At 37.7% G+C, this 25,993-nt stretch overlaps 1 pseudogene across 1 annotated transcript in view; it reads right to left on the reverse strand.

Annotated features, from left to right (window-relative positions):
* Positions 1-225: 225 nt before the first annotated feature.
* The window catches only part of LOC309796992 (heat shock-related 70 kDa protein 2-like), a 112,583-nt pseudogene continuing 86,815 nt past the window's right edge, over positions 226-25,993 (reverse strand). Inside the window, exons 3-4 of the transcript in view lie at positions 1,178-1,976; positions 226-587 (exon numbers count right to left, since the gene is read on the reverse strand). The product of the transcript in view is annotated as a heat shock-related 70 kDa protein 2-like (transcript). The remainder of the gene's footprint in view (positions 588-1,177; positions 1,977-25,993) is intronic.

Raw genomic sequence — 25,993 nt, forward strand, 5'->3', positions numbered from 1 at the left:
TATTTATCATTAAGTTTTGAATCTGTCCTTTTTCAAACATACACATTGATGCTGCAAACTAAGCATGAAATATTGAAACTGTATAAATGACTGTGGAGACCAGGAAAGTTTCTCCAAAGAATGACTGTTAGCCCACTTCCCTGATACTAACCCGAGGCTCGGCTGTGCTGGGGAAGCCCCAGCGGCCAGATCCCACTGCGGAGTGAAGCCCGCTTACACTCACACTCAGCTCTGGTTACATTTGAGGCAGTTTAACAGTTCCTGGCACTTTTCAAGAACCTTCCTTTTATCTTCTTGACTGAAATGGAGTCTCCCAGTAGGATTTCCAACCATCCGCATGCCACTGAAGGTACAGAATTCTGCGGTGCTTCTGGCTGCTACCCGATCTTTATTGACGTCACCTTCTACTTCATCATTTTCTGCTTCTTTTACAATCTGGTCAATATCATCTTTACTGAAACAGCCTTCGTCATTAGTAATGTGGATTTTGTTCTTCTTGCCAGCATTTTTGTCTACAGCAGGTACCCTGAGGATGGTATTGGTGACCCTGTCAAAGGTCACCTGGATGTCAGGAACACCACAGTAAGCTAGAGGATCCCAGAAAGTACGAACTTGCCAAGCAGTTTCTTTTCATTAAAGCCCTTTCTCCCTCATACACTTTTGCTAAGACAGTAGTCTTGTTGTCAAAGTAAGCTGGGAACATCTGGGTCTGCTTTGGATGTACTGAGGTCTTTCTCTTGATAAGGGATGTCACATCCTCCCTGCTGTCTCAGTGCCTGTTGGGAAACGGGTAACATTAACGAGCTTCTCTGCACATGCTCTGATTTGTCGCCTGTGAGAAGAGCTGCCTGTGCAGCTGCGCCACACGCCGTGGCCTCATCATGGTGGGTGGTCTTGTTGAGCTCCTCTCCATTCAAGACATCTTTCAGCAATTTCTGGAACTCTGGGATACAAGTGGAATCACCCACTAGCACAATTCCATTAACCTGCCTCTTGTCAAGTTGGGCATACTTCAGAGATTTCTGTACGTGCTTCAAGGTACCACAGGGGAGATAAGCACTGAGCTGCTCAAAGTGGGCTCAGGAAATGGAAGGGTAGAAATCCACACCCTTATAGAACCAGTCAATTTCAAACCCGGGGTGACCAAAGAAGTTCAAAATACATGTTGCCTTCTTACACGCAGCCTCGGTGTGGCACATTGCCTGCTTGTTGGAGGCTGTATGCTTCTTGCACTTGCATTTGAAGTCATCAACCAGGTGATTCACCATACAGTTATCAAAATTTTCCCCAGCCAGATGTGTGTCACCAGCTGTGGATTTTCCTTCAAAGATGCCATCCTGGATGTTTAGGATAGATACATCAAAGGTACCACTACCTAAGTCAAAGATCAGCACGTTTCTCTGTTTTAAAGCTTCAGGTGTTTGGGGATTTTTTTTCTTTTTAAATCCAAGCCATGGAGTATGGTGCTGCAATAAATAAGCTCATTAATGATTCCCAGGATATTAAGATCAGTGATGATCCCTGCATCCTTGGTGATCTGACACTGTGAATCATTTAAGTAGGTAGGAACAGTAATTACTGCATTTCTACTTTTTTTTCCCCTAAATAGGCTTCAGCAAACTCTTTCATCTTGCTTAGAACCATGAAAGAGATCTCCTCTAGGGGAAAAAATATTATTTCCTCTATATTCTACAATTACTTTGGGCTTTCCCTTTCCACAAATCACTTGGAAAGGCCAGTGCTTCCTTCTGACTGAACGTGGCATCATCAAACTTGCATCCAATCAGCTTCTTGGCATCAAAGATGGTTCATTGCCTCTTGGTTCTTAGCAACCTCATCGATGAGGTGTTCACTTTGTGAGAGCCACTTGGACTGGTACATTTGCCGTGGTGACTGGCAATGATCTCTACTTTTCCATGCTGGAAGACCCCTACTCGCGAATAAGCAGTACCCAGTTCAATACCAAAGGGAGACGTCTTGAGTAAAGAAAGAGAAGGGGGTAAGTGAGGCTGAAATAGTTTAAAAGAAATCAGTGTCAACTATAGCCTCTACATGAGACCTATATTCTCTATTTTCTCCAGCACCTCCTGTCTGCTGTATTGCGGTCCTTATGTGGGTCAAACTCAAATATAAATGCATTCAGTTTTATAATTCATTCAGATGGTAATGTGTTCCAATTGTCTTCTATTGTTTGCAGCCCTCCCCTGCATTTGTCAATAGATGCCTGATTACAAGATGACCACCAGAATTCTGAGGATGATATCAAGCCATCAATGGCAACCAACAAGGCTTCAAAAGCCCTTGGAGCCATTTTGGTGTCTCTCGTGCCCATATTTAATTTGTTTCTAGGTCCAGTCAATTTTTCCTCTTTGCATGTGTCCTGTCCCACTGCCACCACTCTGGTTCAAATTTTTATTACTTCATATCTAGATTATCGCAGTAGCATTACCACTAGTATTTTTCCTTTCTCTCACTTCATGACTTATGTATGCATCACCATCATTCATCCATCCATCTCTCCATTCAATAAACATCAATTATGTAACTGCCATTTGCTAAACACTGTGTTAGATACTGAAAGTAAAGGGAGAAATTAAATACGGCTGCTATCCTCTAGGAACACCATCACGCTGACCTTTTAAAATTATGCCTTTAAACACACGAACCCTTGCTTAAAAACTTGTTCCCTATCACCTACCAAATACAATAAATAAAATAAAACACATCCAACTAACCTTTCCAGCTAGTATGGCTTATGGAATCAGACAGACACAGATTCAAGTCCTGACTGTGCCATCTGCAGCTTTGTTAGTTATTTAATGATTAGGCATGCTTTTTAACCACTCTGCTCCTCACTTACCTTACCTTTAAAGTATACCTACCATCTTGACATACAGTAGGTGCTCATTAAAAGTTCTTCTGACTTTTCTTGTCTTTAAATAACTGGCAACCCTAAAACACAGATTTATAAAGAATCAGAATATAATGGATTCTAGATATAACCAAATAAAGGTCTCTAATTAGACATCTGGGGAAACTGAGGTGCAAGTTGGGAAGAGACTGACCCTTGGTGACACAGGGATTTGGTGGCAGATGGAGATCTGGTAGCTGGTCCTCATGACTCCCCATCAAAGCACTAAATGGAAGCAGCCAGGAAACTTGAGGGCAGGAAGGCAAGGGCCACTCCCAACCAGAAGAATATTTCACTTGATGATCCAGATCGCAAATATGTAGCAACATTCTCAGTTTACAGGGAAAAGCTATTTTTATTTTTCTCCAAATGGCAATGTAGAAGTTGGTGATAAATCTGAAAAATGGCAAGCACAGCAAATACTTAACTCTAGGACATTAAGGTAAGTCATAGGGCAGTGTCTTCAGTGGAGGGAAAGATGGATCTGAGATCGTAGGCAGGATGAGAGGGGAGGGACATGGAACTAGAGAAGGTTAATCCTGGGCTGGTCTTCAGAAACCACTGGGTCTAAGCCATCTGGATGACGGGTAAGAAAACTGAGACCCAGAGAGGTCAAGGGATGGCCCTAGATTGTACAGACACTTACAGACAGAACTGGGATGCCTGACTTTTTCAAATCTTGCAATTGCTTCATTTGATTACACTGGCTGCTCAAACAGAAATATTTGCATCACTTAGCATTTGCTGACTACCTCCTACGTGCAGATCACTGATCAGTTGATGGGAAAAGTTGCTAAGTTATACCGGGGCTGAACACAGGTAGAGAGTAGAGGGAAGGAAAGCCGTTGAGTTGTCCATGTATGCAGCCCCTCTGCACAGGCAAAATATGTGAATGTCTGCAGTCACAGCCAGCCTAAGCAGGATGACTCCCAAAGAGGTTATTACAGCGTCATTTAAAATTAAAATTTAATAAGTCATATTCAACACGAGTTGAAAACTTTCATAAATTTAATGAATCATCTAATTAAATATTGTATATGCAACAGTATGGAGCAGACTGAAAGAAAAACTTAAGAGTTATTTTTATGCTTAAATGCAATTAGTAAGTAATGTTTTAAAAACAAAACCCTCTTGAATTTCATAAAGCTTTTTTTCTAAAGCAGAAAATGTTTATTTCATAAACCATCCCTTGTTTTCAGGAATTACATGTTTATTTTTTACTTTCAATGCTAAGTAGTTAGCTAAGCTACAGTTTATAGCAGCCACCGTGTTGTCAGTCCAGACTCAGCCAAGCCCGATTTCCTGCAGAATGATTACATGGCAATGTTTTCAAGAATATTGTTGGGTTATGACGCCAAAATAATCCCATGTTACTGGGCCGGGGGTGGGTGGGGAGAGGGACTACATTTTCTTAATCAGGACATGACACCTAGTTTCATTTATAATCTTTCCTTAATTTGCTTTCCTTATCCTATATTGTGTGGTAAATATATTAGTCTATATTTATTAGTTTATATTTATATTATAAAAATATTTAGTCTCTTTGGGCAGCTGTTAGTGAAATATCTTCTAAGTTAATATGTCAGCTAGCTTTCAGCCCAATATTCAACCTAAAGTGGAAAGCTCAATTTGAAATCTGACAAGTAAGTTGCTAGAGAAGCTTGGAAGTCTCTAAGCCACAGCAGCCTGGGTTGGGAATACTGCTCTCCCAGTCCTCTTTCTTGAGAGCCTTCTACTTCCTCTGGAACTTGGGAGATCCCCAGAGGATTAAACCCCACCTTCGCAAGCGGCATGCTAACTGTGGAACAAATCATCTCCTTCATAGCCCCCACTGCCTGAGAGCGTTTAGTTCAAAGGAAAGATTTTCAGACTTCTGAAGGGCAGAAATGGTGAGTGAAAGCCATGAACTATAAGGAATGTTTTATTTCTTCAGCTGGCTGACATGCACACAGGTAGTCACTGTATTATTCCTTTCGCCAGTTGGGTATTTCTTAACTAACAGATCCATCTCTTTGAGGTTCATGGATATAGCCGGTTCTCTAAAAAATCATAATTACCATAAGTATTGCATTTGGTAATGTAAGAAATCCATGCAACAAAAACAGATTATTTGTATGCCTTCATCCGGGACCTGTCATTACTTCCTACACTGCCAAGAGTGAATTCTCTCGTGAGACCCACAGGAATTTGCTAATAAATAAGGTTGGATCACCCCCACTCCCAGGGCTAGTTTGGGGCTACAACCCTATAGCATTCATTTCCTGCATTACTTAGTATACACCAACTGGTCAAGGGTTAACTTTGCTTTTCTTCCAATTTGACTATTCCTCAGTCCTTTATGCAATCCCCCAGCAGCTGTGTTATCCCTAATATAAAAATGATGATTTAGCCTTAGGGATAAAAATCAGGTTAAAGATAATAAATTGCTTTGGAAGATGAGAATAACGGCCTGAAATATATTATAGAAAATTACTGCACCCATTCTGAGTCTGAGGAAGAAAATCAATTGACTCTTCTCTCCCCTTCCCAGAGCAAAATGTGGCTCTGGAAAAGCTAAGGAATGAAACAGAGGGAGATAATTCATCCAGCTTGATCTAACCAGAAATAGGAAAGGAACCATAGGAGAAAATCTGATTTGTGAGAACTGTCAGTAAAGAATATCGAGAGGTTCCAAGAAACCTGCAGGTGTTGCACCTAAGTCAGATATATGTCAACTTTTTATGTCTATAATAATGTCATGAATTAAAATGTATTTATGCATATAGATGGTGCATTTGGTTACAACTCAAAAGTGGAATAATACCCCATTGCTTCACATTAATGACTACTCAGAACTGAGAATTCTGAAGCATTATTCTCTAGCATTTGCACAAGGGTTAGGATATGGGAATATCTAAAGCAGTTATGTTGCACTACCCAGCCTCACACATGTATATCTATCCGACTTTCAGAGACTTTGCAGGTTCCAAAGACTAAGGCACACATGTCAATTAATAAAAGTAAAATGCGATGAAATATTTCAAAGTACTTTGGAAATGTAAATTGCTATGGAAATGCAATATATTATTGTTGATCTTAATTATAATTTCAGAAGCATCAAGCATACATTTATATACATATATGCACTTATATACATATATGCACACACATACATATATATGAATATACATATACGTGTGATTAGTCTTAGACACAAACTAAACTGTTAATATATAAAAGAGTGGTCATTTAAAAATTATACTAAAAGTGCAGTATAGCCTATAAGGGCAGAGAAGAAAATGGGATCAGGCAGGGCACATCAAAGGCTCTAACTGTAATGTTTTATTTCTTCAACTGGGCAGTATGTACACAGGTCAGCACTGTATTATTCCTTTCCCTTAAGTTTGGTATTCATAAGTAATAGATAATATTATTTTAAGGGCAAAGAATGCTCTATTCTAAACCTGCATGGGTATTTGCAAGAGAGAAAAAAATTAAAAGGAAAATATCTGTAACTGCTATTCAGCTACAGAAGAGGATATAAACACAAACTTTCACACAAGCACACCTACACGTGTGTGTGCACATGCACACACACACACACACACAGCCACACACACACATCCCGCCACGTGGAGTAATGGGATCAGAAAAATTGAAATTCTGGCTTTGGCTCCACCACATCTGAGAGGCCTGAGCTTATACAAGTCACTTAACTTTGCTGAGGTCCAGCTGACTTGCCCAAAGATGGGATTTTTAATCTGTAGACAGGACCACTGTGAAAATTATTAATATCATAATGAATATAATTATTAATATACAGACAAGAGCACTCTGCCAAGTGAAACACCATTATATCAGAGCACGTACTGAAGTGGGGATGCAGGCCCTTTGTGCCCATCCAGTCACTGCACCAAACACTCACCTGGAGCCTGAAATCAAAGGAGAAGCTGCCTATGTACACACAGAAGCGAAAGGAAAGTCATATTTGATGTGGTCTTGAGGCAGGAGATAGATGGGTCCCAGGCTGAGCAGCTGGAGTCTGTCCCCTGTGGACAGATACTCCAAGACGAAGATAATAGTGGGGGCAGAGAGGGAAGCCTGACGTGGGGCTCAGAACCTTCACTCCAGTGGGCGGACTTCTGTGGTATAAGTGTTCTCCAGTCTGTGAGTCACCCACCCACCAGTTATGGGATTTGATTTTACTGTGATTGCACCCCTCCTACCATCTCATTGTGGCTTCTTCTTTGTCTTTGGATGTGAGGTATCTTTTTTGGTGAGTTCCAGTGTCTTCCTGTCCATGGTTGTTCAGCAGTTAGTTGTGATTCTGGTGTTCTCGCAAGAGGGAGTGAGAGCATGTCCTTCTACTCCGCCATCTTGAACCAATTTCCTCTACTGGATTTAAATGAACATTGAAGAACACTCGTACTGGAAAGACTGGAAGGAAATATAACAAAATGTTAACCATGGTTAACTCTGAATTATAATATTATATATTATATGGAAGAAAAACTAATTTTCCTTCTACCATTCTAGGTTCTTGGCTGAGACAACCCCTGTAAAGACAGATTAACAAGAGGAAAAGAAACAGAAGTTTAATAACATGTATCTCTCCTTACACATGGGAGAGACCCAGGAAAAGTTCAAGCCTTCTACATTGATAAGCCTTTCTAGAATTTCAGAGTCACCCTCTTCTTCCTAGTAGAGAGGGGCACACCCTTACAATTGGAGATTTCCCTTATAAATGGAAGAGTTCCTTACCAAAGGGTAACCACTACTACTGATTTTCAGACCTTTTCCTAAATCTGCTGGTGCTTAAAAAATAATCTGCTCAAAATAATCCTTATGCTAAAGAGGCATATTTTGGATTGGGGGTGACATATTCTGCTCCCCTTCAAGGTAATTTTTTGATTTTGCTTCCTTCATAGGTTTCTGTCCTCCAAATTTTCTACTGTGAAAATATATTACTATCAAAATCATAAAAATTAAGTATCATTTAAAATACCAATGAAAAATGCTACCAATTACAAAAGCCTTTAAAATTACAAATTACATATCATTAATATGAAAAAGACATCTTAAAATTTGTCACATAAAACTTACAAAATAAGAAAGAAACACTTTTGGTATGCCAGCATTGGCTTTTATCCTGAACCAACCACTGTTTGTATGTGTGTGTGTGTGTGTGTGTGTGTGTTTAACTAAAAAAAGAGCCTAAAAAATATTAACTAAAAAGTTAATTTTAAAAACTTTGAAAACTGAGAAAATTGAGGGTGTTAACGTCATAGATTTCCAAGGTAAGTCCAACAAGCAGTATCAGAAAGGGCATCTTAAAATCTGTCTTTTTAAAACTTAAAAAAATAAAGAAACACTGACTTTTGATATATCAATTTTAGCTTTTATCCTGAACTAATCAGTATTGTCAAAATCCTAAAGTTAGATGAAGAATTGCTGAAATAGACCAGTATGGATTTTGTAGGTTGTGATACACTTAAAAATTGTTAAAACTCTGGAAGCTGGGAGAAATGTGGGCACGTTAATAACTTCATAGTTTGCAAGGTTAGCCCAATTTGCAATTTCATGACCAAGTTTTCTCACAACTAGACATAAACTCACTAAAGGAACACATTAGAGAACTCTCTAATTACTTACTGATCACTAATAAACAAACTTTTAGGTCAACAAGCAAATGTCTTCTTCTAAAGGCATTACAAAGTACTCTTCTCTATTACCTATATTCTCTCTCATGCTCTTGATGTTGATATCTTTAAGAATCTCCAAAAGATCTCAACATTTATGAGGAAGCTAAGGTTTTCAGGATAATAAGAAATTCTTATCATTTCACATAAATGTCAAGTTGGATAAGGACCCAACTTGTTGGTTTACACCGTTTATCATAATAAATTTAATATCACTTCCAGCAGTGAGGCACAGCACTGCATCCACAATACGACAGGTAACTGGAATTCCTCTGCTCCTTAAATTAGTAAGCAAGTTACAGTGCATATCAATCACGCATAATGAGTCTGAAGCATGGCTTGATTATATTTCATTTGCATAAGACTTTTCTGTAATTTTTAAAAACTGATCATTTTTAATTCAGAATAGATTTAAATGCCACACAACTGCTGCTCTCCTCCTGAAATGCTAAGCCATCTTCTTACATAATACAAAAATGCTAATCAATTTTTTTAATGCAGCTCCTAGCTTGGTAATGAGTTTTCACCTTTCTACATGCTGTCAAATCTCATTACACTGTCACCTTTCTAGGGTTCACAGTTGGAGTACACATTTATATGGTTCATTTCTAATTGCTACATTATTTCATTGCATTTACAAGGGAAACATCTTTTAAATAATCCTTGGATTGTCCAATTTTAAGGATAATTTGCTCTCTCTGCATTCTGTAGTTTGTAAAACTCCTACCATTAATTTATGGAAATACTGATTCAAACATTCTCTGATAAGCCAAAAAAAGTCTGAAGACTAAAAAATGAAACAAACAGGAACCAACAGATAAATGTAGATCCAGAAGTTAATTACAATGAGATAAAATGTACAAATAAAAATAGCTTATTAAATATAATAATTTAGAAACATGGAATTCATTTGGGAATTATTATTTTAAAATAACTATTCATAAGATATTCAGAGGCTAAGCATTTTCTTGAATTTCATATATATTTCTTACAGTAGTCAAAGATCTTGAAAGATTTTGCTGGGGAGGAGGAAGAAATTTCCCTCTACTCTTCTAGGTTCTTCTGGCTGGTCTAAGAATTAAATTCACATGAGACAGATTAATAAGAAAATCAAAGTTTAACAACATGTATACTTGGGAGAGACCCAGGAGAACTGAGTAACTTGCCAAAAATGGCCCAAGCCACCACCTTAAATACCATCTCCAGCTAAAGACAAAAGAAGAAGTTGGGGGTGAGGGAGCCAGTTATGAGAGGTGACCAGGAAAAGCACAGTAAACAAGGGTAAGGTTGTTATGCAGATTTCAGTCCATGCCTTCTCCACTGATAAATTTCCAGAGATTTAGTCATTTTCTTCTTGGTATAGAGAGGAAAACACCCTTACAAACAGAGATTTCCCTTGTAAATGTAGATGTTTCTTTCAAAAGGGTGACTCCTACTTGGTTTCCAAAGTTTCTCCCTTGTCTGCTGTTTCTTAGAACTTAACCAGGTTAAGATAATTAATATCCCAAAGAGACAGATTTTGGGGTGGCAAATTCTGCTCCCCTATAATCTCCATGTGAATTGCATTGAAATCTTTTAATAGAACACTTTGAAGAGTGCATCTTAGAAACCAAGACAAGGGGTGAGACAAGTGACTCGTTTTTAAAACACACTACATACTGGCAATAACTTTTTAAAAATGTTTAATAGGAAAGGAAAAAAGGATAGGTTATATGGGAGAAGCAAGCCCTTGGTAGGAAAAAAATGAATTTAACTTGCTAAGTCAACTCTTAGATGCAAGTCCTTAAGCAATGCCAAGCATCAACCCACTGGCTAGAGGTAACGGTTCCTGATAGATCTCATTACTACACATTGAATGTTCTATTCTTTGCAAGGAATATATATATATATATATATATATATATATATATATATATATATATATATATATATATTCTCCAGCAAGGTAAATTTCTTTCCCTCTAAAGAAACTGTGAAATTTCCATGGAGAAAAATCTGCATGGTAAAAGGATTTATGGAATCATCCTGAGGCGTTTTTCCCATCCGTAAATTCCTAGTTTAGTTGGCACCAAGAATACACATTTGTTTAGGGGAAAAAAAATTCTCTTTTGTTCACTTCAAGTGCACAACTAATTCCTAAAACCTATTGATTCACTTTTATTCATTCATCGTATACAGCTTCTAAAAACAGAATATGTAATATTCTTTGAAAAGGAGCTTATATAAAATTTTAATAAGCTGTTCCACATTTCAAAAATCACAAGATTACTGTCATTTCCTAGACAAGACATTTATCCTTAGTTCAAGATCCAAAATCACTTGTTTAATTTAGCACATGCAGCAAAGACAAACCAGCTCTGTTGCCTTCCCTAAAGAGCAATATTGCTTGCCATTAAAATAGAATTTAAATAAATGACCACTGAGACATTCGTTTGATAATGGGGTTATAGGTGATTTTCAACAATAAGCCTGCTGAAAATCTGGAAAACAAACTAAACAGAAAAATTTTTAAAGCAATGACAAAGAAAGACTTCACCCAACAGTAAACTAGCGCAAGGCACGGGGAAGGCAACAGACCAGACAACGAATATGGAGTTTCCGGAGCCCTTAGGTGCTCAAGGGAAGGGCCCTCCCCTAGTGACAGTAGACCTGTGGCATCCAAAGTAACCCTGTCTATGTCGGAAGAATGCTTCCCATTTCAGGACAGCAAGTGATGAGGCCATATGGACTGTTACAAAGTAAAAGCCTCTTCTCCTCCAGATTAGCCAAAATAGCACAAACAAAATCCAACCTCGAGGTAAAGGTAAAGACAAGGGGCTCTGAAAGCCCAAATCACGAGATCTAGAGGTTAGCTGAATAAATTATAACAAATTCAATTTCAGAGTAGAGGAAACAAATGGTTAAACACTCCCCTGTATCGCAAAGGTAAAATCACTGAACTCCAGGGCACTGGTCAATTTCACCCCCTCTGCCTTGTCTCTCCCATTACATTCTGAATGTTCTAGAGCCTCTGCAGCGTCCTGCCCCACTGCCTCTCTGACCTGACTCAGGGAGGTTTGACATCTGGCCCCGCTCTCGGCTCCAGGCTCTGGGGGTCCTGGCTCCAGGGTCCCAGCTCTCGGCCTTGGACCCCTACTCATGTCACCACGTGGCAGGTGCACACCAGCCGCTTGTAGATTCCTGTGTTCTGCCAGTGTCAGTATCTGTGCCTACGCTGTTTCCCAAATCTGCATCAGTCCTGCCTTCCATTCTCCCACGTGGCTCATATGCTCACAATTCAGCCAACTCTAAAAAATGTTATGATTTGTGTATTTTCTCATTCTCGTTTTTCATGTTTCAATTTCGTCGAACTTCTCATTCTTTTATGTTTGTCCCATTTTTCTTCCATTGTAGTTTCTCATTCTTGCTCCTATTCTTTTATTATCTGGCACTATTTTCTCACTGCCAGGCTTCTTACTTTACTTCATCTTCTACTCATTTCCTCATTTTTACCCCCATAAATGTCCTTGTCCTTTATTTCACTTTCCTCTCATGTTTAAACTCATATTTTCTACATTTGTATTACTCTCTCACATTTTTTTCATTCTCAAATTTCATTTTAGTGTCTCATCTTTTCCATATTAAACTTCTTCTCCTATTCTTTCATTTTCACATATTATCTTTTGCCCTTTCTCATGTTTATAAATTTCTATTTTCTCAAAGTCTTGTTTTTTCACTACCTCTTACTTTCTACAGTATCACAGATTATACTTTATTCCTTTATTTTCGATTTCCTCCTTCCCTGCTTTATGTTCCTTTACTAACTTTCATTCTCTCCCTATTTTTACCCACATTCTCTCCCATATTCTTTTCCATCACTTTTCCCTCACATACATTTTCACAGTTTTCTCTGCCACACTTCTCCCTCTCATTTTTAAAAATCATTATTAAGCCTAACAGAGTTAAGTAAGAAAAAGTTTCCTCTAGTGCTCAGATGCCTGCTGGTAGGTGAACTTACCAGTTAGTGATCCATGCAGGTGAATGGTGAAACCAAGGGTGTGCAAGTCCAAATGAAATGAGGGTGAAGACTAGCCCATCTAGGGACAATAACTATGTTTTATAATAGGGTGTGGCCTAGCAAGAGCCTCTCATTAGTTGTCCACAATCACACCACTCAGTTACAGAAATTTCTGGAAACACCAAGGGGCCAAGGAAGTCTCACTTCAAAGTTCTTAACCAATCCTTCTTTAGGCACATTGTTTCCTCACAGGACAGACTAATCTCACTGAGGCTTGTCATTATCCGATTATAGGACAATTATTAGCCCCAACTAGCCCCAAATCCTTCCCTGTACATCCAGTTAAAAAATCCAGACAGATGGGAAAATAGAAATATACTGCTTGGGGATGGGAAATAATTGCAAGCATCCTTTAAGCCACGGGAGTAACTAAATGTAGAAAGAAAAGTTTAAAACAGAGCCCTTAGATACATATAATTCAAATTACAAGAACCAGGTGAGGGGAAAAGAATGAGCAAACAGATCCTGAAAAAATTAGTTAAAGGCTCTCATGAGAAGAATGTTTCAGAAGTATCACCGTTTTAGATATAATAAAGAGAACATAAGGTTTAGACTCAATTCTATGTTTGACCACAAGGAAGACAAAATATTCAAAGCAGGGTTTGAGTGAGGTCAAAGAATAGAGGCCACAAAAAGCGAAATTCAAACAGAGGAATAGACCCGGCACAGCTTCACCTTTATGCTTAATTGTATGAATTGGCAAAGTGTAACTGGGAAGATCAGTCTGCCTGCCCAGTGTCAAATAGGAACAAACCTGGACTTAGCTAAGGAGAAACTTTATTCAAAAAGACTGTTACAATAAGGAGGAGACTCCAACCTCAGGATCTGCAAGTGCCTCAAAATCGAACAGAGAAAGGCTTTTCTTACATATGAAGGGGGAAGCAGGGCTAGCAGGAACTCTGTGGGAAAGAGGGGCAAGTGGTGGGAGTGAGCAGCTTGGTAAAACCAGAGCTCTTCAACAGGAAGTGTTTCTCTCTGTGTGGTCAACCGGTTCTCCATTCTTGGAATGAACTGTTAAGGGGGATATTATGCACCTTGGTGCTTGCTTAAGCTTCAGGTGACCCAAATGTCAGGGGCCTGTGGGGAGGACAGAAGCCTGACTAAAGTTTTGTCAAGCCAAGTCAGAGGGTAAATAATGGACAGTGTGTGTGTGGGGGGACTTGGTCACCAGTAAGTTAACAGTCCTGCCTGGAAGTCTCTACTGGCAAACCAGTTGTGAGCAGAGTACTTAGGCGAACCACTCCATTTTCAACATTTATTTCTATTTCAATCAACAAATATTTTTGGAACCTCTTCTCTATTAAAGCTGTGTCTAATTTGTTTTTCTGTTCCAGTCACCTATGGAAATTGAGATTAAGGTACCCAATAAAATACACAAATGGAAACAGCATTAATGATTAGAAAGGCCAAATTTGTTATATTGCAGATGACAAAAAGGAGGCCTAGAACTGAACTGTAGGTAATCGTAATCCTCAAACACACACACACAAGCACACACACACACACACACACATACACTCACACTCACATACACATTTGATTATACCTCTGAAAAACTATCTTGGTCACTGAGAATGGATCTCCATTTGATGAAGAAAAGCAATTTGGCTTGGCTGTATAGTTATATTTAATTTAACTTTGCTTATACATTTTATTTGAATTATTTCCGAAAATGTAAAGTCAATCTTTCTATCTTGGGACATATATACCCACAAGAAAAAATATATCACTCTTTTTTCCCAGTACAGAAAATTACATTAGAGAAAGTCCAGGGAAATAGCAGGAGAACAGTAAATCATGCTGAGGTCAGAGTTATGTTTTGGGTTTTAATTAGTCATAATATAACACAATCAAAGAATAATTTGCTGTTACTATCATTTTAACAAGATAGTTTTTCATAATGAATAGTGCTCAATAATAACCTAAGGTGAATCTGCTCAGATGAATTTGTTTTGCTATTAATATTTATCCAAGGATACTGCAGAATTCACACTTTCCACATCTGCAATCTGAAGTGAACAGAAAGCAGTAGCAGGCAAGATAAGATGATGAATTAGGTAGAAAACGATCAAATCTAAAAGGAGACATTAGCTGTGATTAAACATATTATTTGCTATGCCTATTTCAGGGAAAACAAGAATTCAAGAAACTGTAACGTCTATTTATAACATGAAATATGGGAAAAGGTATGATAAAAGTAATATGTCATTGAAACCCGCCACTAGTATGGTCTCTTGCCTGTTTATCTTTTATTTGGTTTACATTTTCATACTCTTAGAAACCATTTATTTCTAGAGCTTCTAATGGTATTATACTACATTATACATAAGGTGATCTAGATATCAAGTTTGAATGAATATAAAATAGCTATTCCAAAGGTGTATGAATACGGCAAAAAGCAAACTCATCTCCTTATAGCAAAGAGCAATTGCCTAGAGATAAGATAACATTGCTAACTACGAACAATAAATAATAAGATAGAAATCACAATGGAATAATAAAATGCACCATTTTAACCATCAAACATGTATTACCCTTAATGGGTGCCATATGTTGTGGATTTACAACTATTCTTTTCATAACTACATTTTAAAAATAAGGAATGTGTTTCAGACTTGTAAGGGAGATGTCATGTTGTATTTTCACTCTAATGCCCCCTCCTACCACCACTCCTATAACTTAACAAGGTTAAACCAGAAAAGTATACACTTTCCCTTTGATTAAGGACCTTTTGGCAAATAGATAAATACATACATATATTTGTACACACACACACGCACACATATATATACATACACACACACAGATTTAGTTTAAAAAGGCAAAGAGCAATTTTATGTACACAAATCAATTTAATATTTTTAAGTGATTTAACCATTTAAATAATTCAGAATAAGGTTAAAAATCTTTTTTTTTTAATATAGCTACCACCGTGTGTATATTAAAGGCGAAGGAAGAAGTGAGCACCAGACGGTAAGAATATATGCCTTTTAGAGCCAGAAGATTTGAGTTTGAGTACTGGCTTCTAAATGACTCTCCGCAAAGAAGTGAATCTCTCTGAGCCTCACTTCATCCAACTGGAAAATGGAACTTATACCTGCCAGTATAATAAGAATCCAATGAGATAACATGTGAAAAAATGCTTCTGAAACTAAAGATCAATATAAATGGGAAAACATTTAGCTTCCCTAGCTACCTTCTCCACATGCCCCTCAGTGGACTGATTGGATGGTCAGGTCTACAAGGAAGAATGTGGGGTTCTAGGTGTGAAACTGTGATTCTATAATTTTTTTTACAGTTCCAAATATTCTCAGTTTCCTTAGGTCTCAATGATGTAGATGAAAGTGCCTAGTTTTTGGATCCAGACCCCTGGGTTGGAATCCCAGCTACACCTCTTTTCATGTGAATGTGATCATGTGTCGCTTCAGCTTTCTGAGCTGCAAGTTACTTATTAATATGGTGATACAAATGGTACCTACTTCCCAGACTTGTTTGATGATTGCATGAGATAAGGCTGCTTAATTCCTAGCACAATATTTGGCATATAGTGGGCACTCAGCAAAAAGTAGTGATGTTGTCAATATTGATATTTATTGCCCTCATTTGACAATTATGCTTCCTGCTCTAAATGGCAAGATTCAAGCCCCAGGCATTTTTGCCTGAGATGCTTTTACAACTGCTCAACACAAGCTAAGGTGCATGTGCTCAGGATTCACACTTTCTACATCTGGTGGGGATTGCTCTGCTTCAGATCCTTTTTTCTTCGACTGCCACTTATAATAAGGAATTTTTTCATATCTCAGTGACCAGTATCTGTAGATAGGTGTCACACCAGTGAACTTATATATTAACAAAACACTATGTTTAAGGGTTTAAGTTTCCAAGCAACCCCTAAATGAAACCGATATTTGAATAACAACGTAGTAGCATCCTCAACTAATGTTAACTTGTCCTTTACTAGATGACCCAGGATTCTAATCCTAGTGATGAAAGTCCTCACCAGGGATTAGTGATTACCTATGACCTTGATTCAGCCAACTTGCAGTAGTGGAAATTTGCATTTTCAGACTCCCTGTTCTCTAGCCAACTGCTTGCTTCCCTAAAATGGACTAGAGAAGAAAGAAGAACTTGTCACATTCATTTCTGGGGGAGCAGTGATTTGGAAGCCACTTGATTTGAGGACTGTATTTATTCACTCCTCTGTCTCCACTTACTGCTAGCGAAGGCTTTAGCCCACAACTCATCTCAGATAATTTCTAGGGCTTTTAGTATCTATTTCACAAACTTAATAATTATGGGGGAACAACATAAATTTTGAATAGATGTTGATGAGTAAAAATACCATGAAAACAAAATTAAAAGAAGAAAGTGAGATAGCAGATGCTGAGATGGGACTAATTGAAATTGGGTGGTCAGGGAAGGGCACACTAATACAGCAACACATGATCAGAAACCTGAAAGAGGTGAGAATGTGGTCCATGCAGTTATCTGCAGGAAGGGCATTCCAGGAAGAGGAGCCAGCAAGGGCCAACGTCCTGGGGTAGGGGTGTGCTTGAGGAGCAGCAAGGAGAGTGGTATAGTGATGATAGTGTAGACAAGGGGATGAGGGAAGTGGCTAATAGGTCTTGTAGACAGCTTTTTACATGAACAATGTATGTGCAAGACTTTCATGGAAAAAAATGGTAAAACACACACACAAAAGAAGAACAAAGTAAATGAAAGAGGTACCATGTTTTCTACCTCAAGAAACTATCAGAAAGATAAAACAATAACACATTTTCCCAAAGTGATATATAGTTTCAATGTAATGCCAATCAAATTTCTACAGGCTTTTCTAGGAACTTGGTAAGTTAATTTTAAAATTTTTTAGAGAAACAGTGATACAAGGATAATTAAGTTGCCAAGATACTCCTATAGGAAAATAGGTAGATTTGATCTACAAAATACCAAGACTTTTCATAAAACTTTAGTAATTAAAACAGTGTGGTATAATAATTGTTCTTGCCTACTGTAATCTTTCTGATTTTGTCTCCTCTTTGTTCATTCCACTCCTGGCTACACTGGCCTCCTTGCATGATTGTCCCCTTTGGACTTTTGTATTTGCTGTTCCATCTGCCTGGTATGTGCTACCTTCAGATATCTGTGTGACTCACCCCGTGATGTCCATCAGGCCTCTGCTAAGATCAGTGAGGCCTTCCCTGTCTATCTTATTTAAACAGCAATCCTCAACCCATCTGGTATGCCCTATCCTCCATCTCTGCTTTATTTTTCTTCATAGAACTTCTCAACATTTGATATTTTACATATTTTAATTATTTATAACTTTATTGCTGCTTCCTCCCACTAGACTATAAGCTCTAGAAGGGCAGGTGTTGTTCTTTTTTGTTCATTGATGGATTCTAATAAGCTAGAAAAGTGCTTGGCACATAGCAGATGCTCAATGTTCGTTGAAGGGATGATAAGTGAATGAATGATATTGGTACAATGATAATATTTAACTGAAACATAAAAGACAAGTCCAGATAGACCCAAAGATATATAAAAATTTGGTAGATGACAAAGTTGACATTGCAGTTCAATGGGAAAAGAACAAAAGTAAATATAATAAAAATCCATGTAAGATATATGAAATGCCTAAATATGAAATGCAAAATTCTAAATATCTTTTAATTAAATCCAGTTAATTTTATAACATGGGTAGGGAAATTTTTCTAAAACCAGACCCCCCCCCAAAAAACCCCACAATATTCATAAAGAAAGTTTGCTAAATTAAGTTACATTAAAATTAAGAATCTATGTTTTCCAAATAAAACCATAAAATAACTGAAAGGATAAATCACAAATTGGAATAATATATTTGCTACACATATAACAGGCAAAAAGTTAGTTTCCAGAATATTTTTTTTAATATCTTAAAAATAAAAATAGCAACCAAGTTTAAAATGAGCAAAAATATGAAGACACTTTATATAAGACAACATTCAAATTGCTTGTGACATATTCATCTATACTAAACATAATTAAGAATTATGGACATGCAAATATAAATTCACAACAGGACACCATTTTATATTCACTAGATTGAGAAAAAGTTAAGAAATCTGACAGTTCCAAGTTCTAGGGAGGATTGTGAATGTACTCTCCTACACTGCTGGTGCAAGAAATTGGTATAAGCACGTTGAAAAGCAACCTGGCGTTATCTTTAAAATTATATTGGCTAATACCTAACAATCCAGTAATTTTGCTCATAGGATATAGCCTAGAGAAAGTCTTGCACATGTAAAACGGAAGATAAAGTTGTCCCTTGGTATTCAAACATATTGCTCAAGGCCATTATACAAAATGGCATGGTATTTGCATATAACGAATGCACATCCTTCCATATACTTTAAATCATCTCTAGATTACTTATAATACCTAATACAATGTAAATACCATGTAAATAGTTACAAATACAATGTAAATGCTATGTAAATAGTGGCTGGCGAGGCAAATTCAAGTTTCGCTTTTGGGGACTTTCTGGAATTTTTTCCCCGAATACTTTCTATTTGCAGTTAGTTGAATTTGCAGATGTGGAACACACAGATATGGAGCAAAGACTGTATGTTCATAGGAGCATCATACATTATTCCTTACCTTCCTCCCACAACAATAAAAACTAGAAGTAACCAAATACCCATTGATGGGAGAATACAGAAATAAATTGTGGTAAATTTTCAGAATGAAATACCACACAACAGGGACTTCCCTGGTGGCACAGTGGTTAAGAATCCGCTGGCCAATGCAGGGGACATGGGTTTGATCCCTGATCTGGGAAGATCCCACATGCCACGGAGCAACTAAGCCCATGTGCCACAACTACTGAGCCTGCGCTCTAGAGCCCTCAAGCCACAACTACTGAGCCCGTGTGCTACAACTACTGAAGCCTTCACGCCTAGAGACCATGCTCTGCAACAAGAGAAGCTGTCGCATTGAGAAGCTTGCGCACCACAACAAAGAGTAGCCCCCACTTGCCACAACTAAAGAAAGCCCACGTGCAGCAATGAAGACCCAATGCAGCCAAAAAAAAAAAAAAAAACATACCACACAACAGTGAAAATGAATGAGCTGCAGCTTCACACACTGACACGGATGAATCTTAGAAACATGAGGTCAAATGAAAAAACAAAGTCAGAAGAATATATACAGACTGATACCATTTCATTAAGTTTTAAAACAGGAAAAAATTAACAATACATTGTTTAGGGATGCATACAAAAACTGGTTAAAATTGAGCATGCAAGAGAATACAAAAAAAATTTTAAATGATGGTTACCTCTGGAAGGTATGGGGCAGAGGTAACTATGGGGCAGAATTGGTGTGGAGGACAAAGATATATTAAACACTATTGGTAATTTCTTGTTCTTAAATTGTGTGGTGGATTCAAGTGAGGTACATTTTTCGTCATGTTTCATGGTTTGCATAAGCATAACAAATTATTGTGTGTTTCGAATAGTTCTGAGTGATACATTTTTGTTTGACAAAAATGGCTCAAAACAAAGGTTTCTGTTCAGCAAAAGACACACAAAGTTAACAAATAGGTGACAGATTGGAAGATGAAATGTTCAGTTAAAATCTGATAAGGGATTAATATCTAGACTCCACAAGTTAGATTACCAGCAACAGAAAATCAGAGATATTGATAGGAAAAATGAACAAAAATATGAATAGTCAAGTCATGGAAATGGAAAACCGAATATGTAACACTAGTAATCAAAGAAATGCAAATTAAACTGTGAACTAACACTTGTGCTCCATACTATGGTAAAAAATGTGAAAATCTGATAGCAAATGTTGGTGAGAACCATGTATTCTCATGTATATCAAAGTGTAATCTGGTACAGCCATTTTGGAGAGCAGTCTGGCAAGACTTAGTGAAATTAATTAAGTATATAGATACTGTATGATCCAGAAAATCCTACTCCTGCAATATTATTCTAAAGAAGCTCATTTCAGGACTGTAATAGGGTATGTACAAAAATATTCACCACAGAGTTGTTTGTGGTAGCTGAAGTTGGACACAACCAAGGTGTTCATCACCAAAAGAGTGGATAAAGAAAATGTGGATACATACTATGGAATAGTCTGCAGCAGTAGAAGCAATAAACTAGATTTCCTTATGGTCATCTGGGTAGATCTTGGAAACATCACTGGGTGAAAACATCAGAAACCATGATACCTATAGCACAATACAATTTATATAAATTTTTAAAAATACAAAAATACTACATTCTTGACAAAGACACAGGGTCTTGAAAAGTAAAACAATGAAATCTTGCCTCTTCTTTCTCTTTCTCAATAATAGTTACTGTTATGAGTTTTGGTTTCAGAATCATGTTTGTTTCTGCTTTAAGCCCAAGGGTATTCTACCTATGAAATCCACCTCTTCGCAAGAAATGGACTGATCTCTGACATTGGCTTAGTCAGTAAAGGACAATGTGTAAATCACTCTACGGTTGGCACTTGGCCAAGGGAGAAGGCAGAAAAGAGGTTGATGTAAGTTTGTGTTCAAAGGTCACTGTTCTCAGAAGAGTGAAGAAATACTTAGTTTCTGACCTTTTCCATAAATAGATTTTTGTATCAATTTGGTTAAAAGAAAAAAAGAGTAAAACAACTTCTTTGAAGTTGCAAAGAAACAGTTCATAAAATACCATTGATGTGGCTGCTGTTGGATTTAGTAAGCTTAAAAAAATAAGATGCTGCATATGAAAGTGATCTGTGAACTTTACTAATTGGCCAATATATTAATAATAACAATCATATTGTAAATTCAAAGCTCTGTTGCAGGGCTTCCCTGATGGCGCAGTGGTTGGGAGTCTGCCCGCTGATGCGGGGGGTGCGGGTTCGTGCCCCGGTTTGGGAAGATCCCACGTGCCGCGGAGCGGCTGGTCCCGTGGGCCGGGGCCGCTGGGCCTGTGCGTCTGGGGCCTGTGCTCCACGACGGGAGAGGCCGCAGCAGTAGGCCCGCGTGCTGCAAAAAAAAAAAAAAAAAAAAAAAAAAGCTCTATTGCACCTTATCTAACAATTTTACAAGTACTTTCACCTGCATGGATTGTGAGGCCCCCCTAAAAAAATCACTCTAAGTTAGGCAGCTATTATCAGTCCCAACTTACAGAATTAAAAACTGTGTCCCAGAGAAGTTGTCATTTCATTAGTAAATTACAGAAGAGGTACTGAAAACGTCTATCTTCTGACTGGATCATGGAATAATTCAAGAAAGTACTGAATCAGAGAACAGGTTTTTGTTTCTTTGCATAATGTATTTTCAAGACAAAAGAAGTAGCAGAAACTAAACATAAGTGTTACACTAAGCGCAGAATTCCCCTAATGTTAAATTCTAAATTTACTGCTATATATTCGGGAATTAACGTGACTGAATTAAGTACTTGAAAACTCAGTAAAGTTACCAACTAGTAAAGGTAATTAGCAAAAATGATCTGCTATTTTAATATTACCATCACATATCCTGAGTAGGTTCTGAAATATTAAATTAAGAATGATGATATTCTTCAAGAAGATATTGAAAACAGAAAAAAAGTTCTACTTTGTGTGGTAAAATTTCCACTTAGTTCATGTTTTATTAATGAAAATTAGCTAACTATGGCACTCAAATACTTCTAAAAATACCACTCTAGAAAGACTTGACAAAGCAATGCCATACATGCTCAGTAAGTGACTATTTACCATAGATGAAAAGATAGCACTTACATTTCCTTTAGTAATTTTAGGATAATTAGCTATTGAAAAGGGTTATATATTTTTTCAGAACCATTCCAACATGTAATTCAGATGCTCTCGTTTTTAAATTCTTCCTCACAAATAAACCCAGATGGCTTTTTAAAATATTTATTTAAAGTTCTAAATTTACATGTAAATTCATTTTTAACAATTTTTGTCAAGTTTGGTTACATGCAAGTTTTGGCAGGTACCTATTTTCTCAAAGGCTGCCACAACAAAAGATGTTTCTTTTAAGCTGGAACACAATTCCAAGTTGTGTTATCATCAGTACATTATTCAACAAGAATCAGTATGCAATAGATAGTTGTTTTTATTTTTATTTTTTCATTTTAGTTGGCAGAAAGTGGCCTGCCTTATCACTTCACAATATTGCTATGATAGTCCACTACATGTAGGCTGCTTAATTTCTGTTGAAGACTGACTTGCTTCTTGAAATATATCCTAGATTCATTTGAATTTTATCAACCTGCAATCCCAAGTGTTTTGTCATACCATTTATTTGGTTATAGTATGAATTAGAAGGAAGACCACATGGTGTTCACAGCTAGGGAATTGCATTCAATGATACTTCCAACTCTAGCTGATAATGGTGTCTTTAATATGGATAAATCAAGATATTAGAAAAGAAGTGATTGCATCATGTTCACTTGATTTCCTTGTGCAGAGGGTGAGCACTCTACATAGGTCTTAAAATATCACCCTGAACTGCCTTCTCAATCTGCCTTCATGATAAAGCGCTGAAGAATAAGGGGCTAGATAGCCTAATTGTCATTTATTGACCCTAAACCTTGGAAGGTTTGCATTTCATTCAAGCCATGAATGTGACTATGTCGGGCTGCATGTTTATTGAATATTTTTTTTTTTTTTTTTTTTTTTTGCGGTACGCGGGCCTCTCACTGCTGTGGCCTCTCCCGTTGCAGAGCACAGGCTCCAGACACGCAGGCTCAGCGGCCATGGCTCACGGGTCCAGCCGCTCTGCGGCATGTGGGATCTTCCCGGACTGGGGCACGAACCCGCGTCCCCTGCATTGGCAGGCAGACTCTCAACCACTGTGCCACCGGGGAAGCCCTATTGCATAATTTTAAATACACTTCTCCCAAGATATTCCTTTTTGGTGGAGATGCTTGAATTTTACATAAAATATTCATGATTATAGTTCCTATCCAAAACAAGCTAAAGTCTGGTGGTAACAAGGGAGTAGAGCAAAATCCAATTACCTAAGGCGAATAGACTACCTCCAGGACTGCATAATTCAAAGGGGTGTCATTCCCATAGTTTATGATGTGAATGATGCTCCTTGTGTCTGTGCACACCTCCTAAAATAATGGAAATAAAACCAAAAATAAACAAATGGAACCTAATGAAACTTAAAAGCTTTTGCAAAGCAAAGGAAACTACAAACAAGATGAAAAGTCAATCCTCAGAATGGGAGAAAATATTTGCAAACGAATCAACAGACAGAGGATTAATCTCCAAAATATATAAACAGCTCATGCAGCTCAATATTAAAAAAACAAACAACTGAATCCCAAAATGGGCAGAAGACCTAAATAGACATTTCTCCAAAGAGGACATACAGACGGCCAAGAAGCACATGAAAAGCAGCTCAACATCACTAATTATTAGAGAAATGCAAAGCAAAACTACAATGAGGTGTCACTTCACACCAGTTAGAACGGGCATCATCAGAAAATCTATAAACAAGAAATGCTGGAGAGGGTGTGGAGAAAAGGGAACCCTCTTGCACTGTTGGTGGGAATGTAAATGGATACAGCCACTATGGAGAACAGTATGGAGGTTCCTTAAAAAACTAAAAATAGAATTACCATATGACCCAGCAATCCCACTACTGGGCATATACCAAGACAAAACCATAATTCAAGAAGACACATGCACCCCAATGTTCATTGCAGCTCTAATTACAATAGCCAGGTCATGGAAGCAACCTAGATGCCCCTGGACAGACGAATGGATAAGGAAGATGTGGTACATATATACAATGGAATATTACTCAGCCATAAAAAGGAACGAAATTGGGTCATTTGTAGAGATGTGGATGGATCTAGAGACTGTCATACAGAGTGAAGTAAGTCATAAGGAGAAAAACAAATATCATATATTAACGCCTATAAGTGGAACCTAGAAAAATGGTACAGATGAACCGGTTTGCAGGGCAAAAATTGAGACAAAGATGTAGAGAACAAACGTATGGACACCAAGGGGGGAAAGCAGCAGGGGGTGGGGATGGTGGTGTGATGAACTGGGCGAGTGGGACTGACATGTATACACTGATGTGTATAAAATGGATGACTATTAAGAACCTGCCGTATAAAAAAAATAAATAAAATTAAATTAAAAAAAAAAACCCAAAACAATTCCTTTCCTCTAACAACTAAGGCTAAGCCACTGGGTCAAGCTTGTTTATACCTGTGTCCTTCTTCCATTTCCATGTGTTTTTGCTCAGGAATTTCTTCAGTTTAACCATGCACAGAGTTATTATGACAGTGTATAGCTAACTACTCAAGCCATGGGTGGGCACTGCTTTAGGCTACATGGGCCGGGAGTCCAAGCACACGTATAGGTCATACCTTAGAGGTTACAGTATGTTTTCACACACATTCTGTCATTCAATCTTCACAGCAACCCCGTGAATTAGACTACATTTCCCTGTGAGGGACATCAAAATACAGAGAGGAAATGTTATTTGCTCAAGGTCACTTAAAACAGCTTGATAACATTATTTTCTTGATTCTGCCTAGTCAGAGTGCTTATTTCATTTCATTTAGAAAACTTCCTGCTTAATTAGGGCAACAAAGTAAGAGACACTAAAAGAACGCAATGTGTAGACCCTATCAACCGACTCACAGTATCATGTACATGGACAAGCCATAAGAGCAGTAATGATCACACAGCCTGATGCAATAGACCATACTTAACGCAGGTAAAGAGACTAACCTCACAGAGAGTGGTTTCAGTAGATTGGTGGGGAAAGAAAACAGTTTGCAAAGATTTGAGGAGAAAAGAGGGACAAAAGCTGAGAAAATAGGACTAGATTATTTTGATAAACTTGAGCTATTTATTTCAAGTAGCTTAGACTATTTGAAGAATAAAGGACATACACGAGGATGCATATAGGGCAAGAAATCTTTCCTACTTGGGAAAGGAAATGTCTGACCATACTTGATGGCAGAGAAGAAGTAGTTAATGGAGAAAAATTGAAAGTACAATAGAGAAAGAAGACATTCTTAGTGGAATGAGGGCCCAAAGAAGGCAGAAGGGAATGGATCAAATATATATTGTCCTGGGGTTAGCCTAGGAGTAAAGATATCATAGAACAGAAGGAAAGGAGAAATGAAAAGGCAAAAGGAAATTTCGACTTTAATAGTTGATGAAGTTTTCAATAGTCTGCTAAACCTGTTTTCACTTTAATTAATTTAATGAATATTCATAAGGAAAAATGTGAAGTGGGCTTCCCCCCCCCCATGTTGGGCGTCATTTATGGAAAAGTAAAAATCGCCACAAGAGTGGGTTTAAAGTTCAAGTCCAAATTTTGATGCATGTTTTAACCAC

Source organism: Mesoplodon mirus (genome assembly GCF_964341445.2).
Source record: "Mesoplodon mirus genome assembly, chromosome: X".
Classification (NCBI taxonomy): Eukaryota; Metazoa; Chordata; class Mammalia; order Artiodactyla; family Ziphiidae; genus Mesoplodon; species Mesoplodon mirus.